The sequence below is a fragment of the Pseudophryne corroboree genome, chromosome 5, assembly GCF_028390025.1.
Source record: "Pseudophryne corroboree isolate aPseCor3 chromosome 5, aPseCor3.hap2, whole genome shotgun sequence".
Taxonomy (NCBI): domain Eukaryota; kingdom Metazoa; phylum Chordata; class Amphibia; order Anura; family Myobatrachidae; genus Pseudophryne; species Pseudophryne corroboree.
In genome coordinates this window covers 17,276,021-17,282,842 of record NC_086448.1, presented here as the reverse complement: position 1 = coordinate 17,282,842, position 6,822 = coordinate 17,276,021, and the positions used below count along the sequence as shown (strand labels likewise).

The window sequence follows — 6,822 nt, the reverse complement described above, 5'->3', positions numbered from 1 at the left end:
ATTATTAATCTCAGTAACATTAATTTCCACTCATTTCCAGTCAATTTCGACCACCTCACAATTTTGATTTCATCCAGCGTCGGATCTTGCAAGTTTTGGATTCCATATAAAGGAGCCACAGCCGGGACTTGGAGCAATTTCACTCCCTTTCTGGCAGGATGTGTGCAATAAAGTGGAAATATGTTTAATTAATATAAAAATGAGTTGTGTATATTGGTCAAAAACATTTATTTACATGGTACATACCTTGCGGAAAGCTGGCTGAGGCAACCTGAGGCACTCCACCCGTTGTTGCCAAACTACTCCCAAGCAGGAGAGCCACAGGATCCTTCTCCAGGTCAAACATAACCTTCAGGAACTGATCCTACATTGAGGCTGAAAATCATCTGTACAGATGATTACAGTATCCAAAAATATATATTGTACAATATATATTTTTCATTGTTTGTACTGTGGTCAGAGTTGCCTGGAAATCCCTGGAAATGAATGTTATAGGGGGTTAATAATACTCTAGGAACAAAAAAAAGCAAAATCATGGGATTTTAGCTTTTTTTTGTAAAATTAAAAAAATAAAATAAATATTAAACCAAAATCAGTGAAAATGGTCTGACATAGATCTTTATCGATAACTAGATTAGGGGCCCAAGGGAGGTAAAGTATGCATGTATGTAATGAATGAAAGGATTGATTAGTCATTTAATTAGTTTGATTAAAAAAATGTAAATTAATCATTGGGGGCATTGGTGACGGTCTTTATTGCGTAGACAACAATTTTTATTGGTTATTACACTAATCTGACTTTTACTAATCTGACTTTTACTTTTTCTCTGATTTTACATGCCCTGATTTAAGCCGTCTATGCTCTTGGGCTTTGTCCTTAGTAGATGACGTTGACGGACTTGTATTATCATGACTGGTAGCAGCACCTGCAGCACTAGTATGTGCTTCCTGCTCTCCTCTCATGCCAGGTCTGTGTTTGTGTCTGTTCCCGGAGGGGGAACTAGTGGGTCAGTGGTGGTGCAATGGAGGAAATGAGGAGGCTGGAGTAAGTTCCTGCGCATGTGCGCAAATTATATTTATTAAGTGCACACAGGAAATATAAATAACTGGAGCAATGTAAATGCAAATGTAAGGTTCAGTGTGGAACCTGATAGAGTCTCTGGAATAAACAGTCACTTGAAATAACTCGGTCTGGGAACCAATGGTTACTGGGAGCAACCGATGATTGGCCTGGAAACTGATGGTGAGTTGGAAACTGAACTACCCAGGCAGATATTGTATTAACCAGAGACAGAACCAGGTTTGAGTTTAGCAGGAGACAGCTGAAAACTCGAGAGGATTCTAGGTTCAGGTGGATTAGCACAGTACTGCTGCAGAGTGGTAATGAACAGGTGAGAATGGTAATGCAGCACCTGGAGAAAGTCTCGTACTGCAAGTGGTTGTAGAAGCAGAAGGTAGGTGAAGCTGTAACCAAACTGGATGGCTGGTGCCAGGGGTGTAGCCAGAACTTTGTGGGCCCCATACCAACTTTTTGAAGGGGCCCGGTCCCAGTCCCAATGCTTCTAGAGAGACACTTCTGTACAGCAGTTGTTAATTTTATGCCCTATAATAGTGCCCCAGTTCATTTTCTGAACCACAGTAGAGACTTATTTAATGTTATGCCCCATAGTAGTGCCCTAGTTTCTTTAATGAATCGTAGTAGTGCTTAAGATCACCCTACTGTATGTCACATTTCAGAGCTGCCAGTACACATCATGCCACACAGTATGATATATGGTGCTCCCCATTCATATTGTACCTCATTACAGTGCCCCGGTTCATCTTATATAATATTAAAAAATGTCCTCCAGTTCATTTTATACCACACTACAATAAACAAGTCCTGGGGCATACCTAGCCATATTGCAGCACCCAAGGAAAAAGTTTGAAACGACCCCTAAGTACTACCCAATGGAGACAAATGTATATAACGCATATAACTGTGGCAGGAAATGTGGGCCCCTCTCAGCTCTGGTCCCCATAGCAGCTGCACTGCCCGCACCTATGGTAGCTATGCCCTTGGCTGGTGCCTGTAGTTACACAGAAGAACTAACACATGAAAGTCTCAAGAGACTGGAGCCAGGAGATGCTGTGCACTGGATGTGACGTGTTGCTCAAGGCAATGAACTCTGACTATATACCCCCTGGTCAGCAGCAATTGTATGAATGAGTCATATGTGCAGACACAGCACAGGATTGGATGATACCGGATCAGGTGACTGCCAGTGTCATGGAGGCGCCCATGCAGTGCAGATAGTGGGAACACAGCGGGGTACACCAGGTGGAATTTAGAGGTGCAAAAAGGTAGATGATTCTCTGCACTGCGGACTGGCTGCACACACAGCATCAGGCTGGGACCATGACCTCTGGAGGCCCGCGCACCAGCGCACTGGTAAGTGAGATACTGCTCAGCGCTGATTCCTGACATCTCAATTGTTCATCCTCCATATCTATCAACAAACACAAACCAAGTGGGGTACAGCACACACCGCAATTTGTACAAAAAATGTACCAGCTACAGTGTCACAATACGTGTATGAGTCAGATATAGTAGTCGAACACTCACAAAGGGTGGTGGGCAAAACCATGTGCACTGCAGGTGGGGCAGATGTAACATGTGCAGAGAGAGTTAGATTTGGGTGGGTTATTTTATTTCTGTGCAGGGTAAATACTGGCTGCTTTATTTTTACACTGCAAATTAGATTGCAGATTGAACACACCCCACCCAAATCTAACTCTCTCTGCACATGTTATATCTGCCTCCCCTGCAGTGCACATGGTTTTGCCCAGCTGCTAAATAAATTCCTGCTGCGATCAACTTGGAATTACCCCCATTATGCAGACTTGTCCCCGTCCTTGATTAAACCAATGACTGTGGTATCGTCTGCAAATTTTATAATTTTTCCTGATTGTGCATCCTAGGTGCAGTCATTTGTGTACAGAGAAAAAGGCAAGGGGGAAAGGACACATCCCTGGGGGGCCCCAGTGCTGACCATTCGCGCACATGAGGTATATTCCCCGCTTTAACGACCTGATTTCTGTCTGACAGAAAATCGACAATCCAGGAGCAGATAGATTCCGAGACCCCTAAATGGAGTAATTTGGGGTGCAGAACGCTAGGGACAATTGTGTTGCATGCCAAGCAGAAGTCGACAAACAGGACCCTATATTAAATTATAAATTTAGCTTTTTTTATGACTTAACTGGTGCAGGGCACCCCTAGATTGGCATTGGACCTCTTTACGTACAACAAAGCACGGACCAACTACAGTGTCACAATACGGGTATGATTATACTCTGCGGTCTGACAGAAAAATAATAATATAGTTTAACACCAAAAAAAAAAAATATATATATATATATATTTTTTTATTATATATTATTTAACGGGTGCAGAACAACCCTAGATTGGCAGAGGACCCCTTTATGTACAACAAATCATAAACCACCTACAGTGTCACCCACATATGTGTATTATAGTACACTGTCTGTTTGTACACTGATTATACAGCAGCCCCGGAGAGAGCACCCCTGAACACAGCAGTCCCAGCCCCTTGATGGAACACAGCACCTTTGGAGGACACTTTAGCAGCCTTAGCCCAAACAGAGCACCCCTGGATGGACACCGCAGTAACACGTCCGTTCAAGACAACCTCCACATCCACAGTGAAATGGTGCCGATCACTGGGGACCTTTATAGAATCCGAAACCTGTGAGATTCCGAGAGCGGAAGGGTGACATTTTGCTTTGTTTTGGGATCTAAATTAGGCGGGAAAACCTGAGCTGGATTTGGAGCCGGGCTCGGATCGCTAAGTTCGGGTGAGTCCGGTTCTTGGAGAACAGGACCTGCTCATCTCTAATATTTTATATATATATATATATATATATATATATATTAGAGATGAGCGGGTTCGGTTCCTCGAAATCTGAACCCCCCCCGAACTTCACGTGGTTTACACGGGTCCGAGCCAGTCTCGGATCTTCCCGCCTTGCTCGGTTAACACGAACGCGCCCGAACGTCATCATCCCGCTGTCATATTCTCGCGAGATTCGTATTGCATATAAAGAGCCGCGCGTCGCCGCCATTTTCACTCGTGCATTGGAGATGATAGTGAGAGTACGTGGCTGCGTTATCTCAGTTTCTGTGTTCAGTGTGCTGCAAATATCTGTGCTCAGTGTGCTGCAAATATCTGTGCTCAGTGTGCTGCAAATATCTGTGCTCAGTGTGCTGCAAATATCTGTGCTCAGTGTGCTGCAAATATCTATGTTCTCTGCCTGAAACCGCTCCATATCTGTGCTGCATTGTAGTTGTGCGCAGTATATAGTAGGAGGACATTGCAGAATTTTGCTGACGGCCAGTATATATATAGCAGTACGGTACAGTAGTCCATTGCTCTACCTCTGTGTCGTCAAGTATACTATCCATCCATATCTGTGCTGCATGGAAGTTGTGCGCAATATATAGTAGGAGGACAGTGCAGACCACCAGTACATATATATTAATTTACCAGGTCTACCACGTGTTCTAAATTGGTTAGACATTATACCCATTTGAATTGCCTTCACTCCTGAGTCTCTGAGTGTCAGGTTCAAGCTGCTGACCGACGAGGTATGTGCTATATTATAGAGATTTCTTTAATGATTGGCACTAATGAACTACACCCCCTGTGGGTAGCACTTTGAGTAATTTCTTTGAATTATTCGATCATAGATCAGTGATACCGTCCATAAAGGATGGGTTTCCCTAATAAACATATCATGTGGGTTCACTATACTGATGGTTAATACAATTAGTCCTGGGTTTTCCAAATATGAATAAATGGCTGGTTATAATCAGATCATTTAGTAGAGGATCGTTGTATAGTGGTAACATTGGTGTTTGTTATAGCCAATTCTGTGGCTTTGTTCTGTATCATATATAGAAACCACACGGGTTAGTCATGAGATCTGTTCATTAGTGATCAGACATTAATGATACCAGAATTTTTATAATTATGGGTGTCAAAATAAGATAGGGGTCTATTTATGAACTCATAGGTGTTCTTATAATTAATACCCAATTAATCAATTTATTAGGTTCCTTATGCTTGCGAACCAGTTAGATTCTATACACATATGAATCTTCCTCATATTCGAATATCTGAATGTCAGACTCAAGCTGATGATATATGAGGTATGTGCCATTCCATTGGATTAATCCCAATCTCTGCCTAATTGAACAAAAAGTGTCCTTTAATTAATAAAGGTTATTAAACGTTTTTTAATTAGGTATGGTCCTCGCTGTATCAATCAAGTCCCATTGAAATATTGAAACGTTGTTCATACATCTTTGAATGACCTTTTATGTGCTGACAATATGTTCTGAAATGAAGAGGTATGTTTTTCACAACCTGTGCTTTTTGGTTCTCTTTTTTCCTCTTTCTTCATGTTATTTATTCTGTTTTCCTCCTCATGTTGCTATGTCATGTTCTTTTGATACCAATATGTCATGTTATATGTGAGTGTAAGATGCTTATTGCTATGTATTTGTTTTGACTTATTATTCTACAATTGTAGATTTTACCCCTGATGAAGTCTTGGAACAAGACGAAACGCGTTGGGTTATTTATCTATCTATTATCTGATGTTACCTCCGAATCTACAATAAGGAGAAGGAGGAAATCGTAGTGATATATCTACGCTTTTTCCTCATCACTACAAACTGATTGTTCAAATTGTGCGACAAATGTAAATGTATCAACTCTGTATACTTATGAACATTTGTGTCGGGTTTATATGTTGTTTAATACATTTTTTTGTTAGTATTTGTTATCTGACGTAATTTATCCGCAGAGTACTGTAAGGGTCCGTTTTTAGGTAGGGCGTTGATATAACTCCCTTGGCGCCATCTCCTCTATTTCGTTTCATATTTTCACACATTTAGTTCCTCCTAACAGGGAACTTAGAGGATACAGGCAGCCATATAATTAATTAATTTTAGTGTTTTATTTGAAATAGCGCAGTGGGAGAGTAATTCTTGTCATATTTTGCATTTCTGTTAGCTACTCTCCATTTGCAGCTTAACAACATGCCGTTATTTAGTGACCGCAAAGGTAGAAGCTTAAAATGCAAAACAATTTTCTTAGAAGAAGGACAGGATATGGAGCAAATTGAGGAGGATGCAGATGAGTATTACCATCTACTCAATAAGATGGAGAAGTTGGCCACTAGAGAACTTAAAAGCTGGTACGACCTCATAACACTTGAAAAATATCTGGAAGTTGGACGTGTTCCAAGAGGTCTGAGGTTAAATAAAACTCCAATCATGGGATCTAACAATGAAGAGTTTAATAAAAATTGGAATAAAATATTGGATGATAGTGCGGCAAAATTAGTGGAACTTATTATATTAGAAAGAAAGAAAGAGTTGGACACTTTAGAGGTGGATCTCAATGAATTGGAGGTTATTTTGAATAAATTTAATGATGATGAGGATTTTAAGAGGGATGTTGTGGATCTTCAGCAGAAGTTGGACTCTCTTGAAAAAGAGATCATCACACGCAAACAAAAGAAGTTTGCGAGGGATAAATTAGATTATATAAATGGAAAGGTACATGATTGGAGTAGTAACGTCACTAATAAACCCTATCAAAGAGACTATCATGTCCAAGCTAGACGAAGAAAAGTCACTGAGGATTATGATAATGAAGTATTCAGATGTGAATATGTTCCTAACTACCGTAATAGTCAAGGTGAAAATTACTATACGAGAAGAAATTCCTATCGATCACCTAGACGTAGATA

At 40.8% G+C, this 6,822-nt stretch overlaps 1 long non-coding RNA gene across 1 annotated transcript; it reads left to right on the top strand.

The window, feature by feature from the left end:
• The first annotated feature begins 4,551 nt into the window (after positions 1 to 4,551).
• LOC134927101 (uncharacterized) lies at positions 4,552 to 5,753 on the top strand. Its single transcript, XR_010177553.1, has 4 exons — positions 4,552 to 4,648; positions 5,116 to 5,212; positions 5,308 to 5,413; positions 5,596 to 5,753. It is a non-coding gene; the product is annotated as an uncharacterized LOC134927101 (long non-coding RNA).
• The last annotated feature ends 1,069 nt before the right edge of the window (positions 5,754 to 6,822 follow it).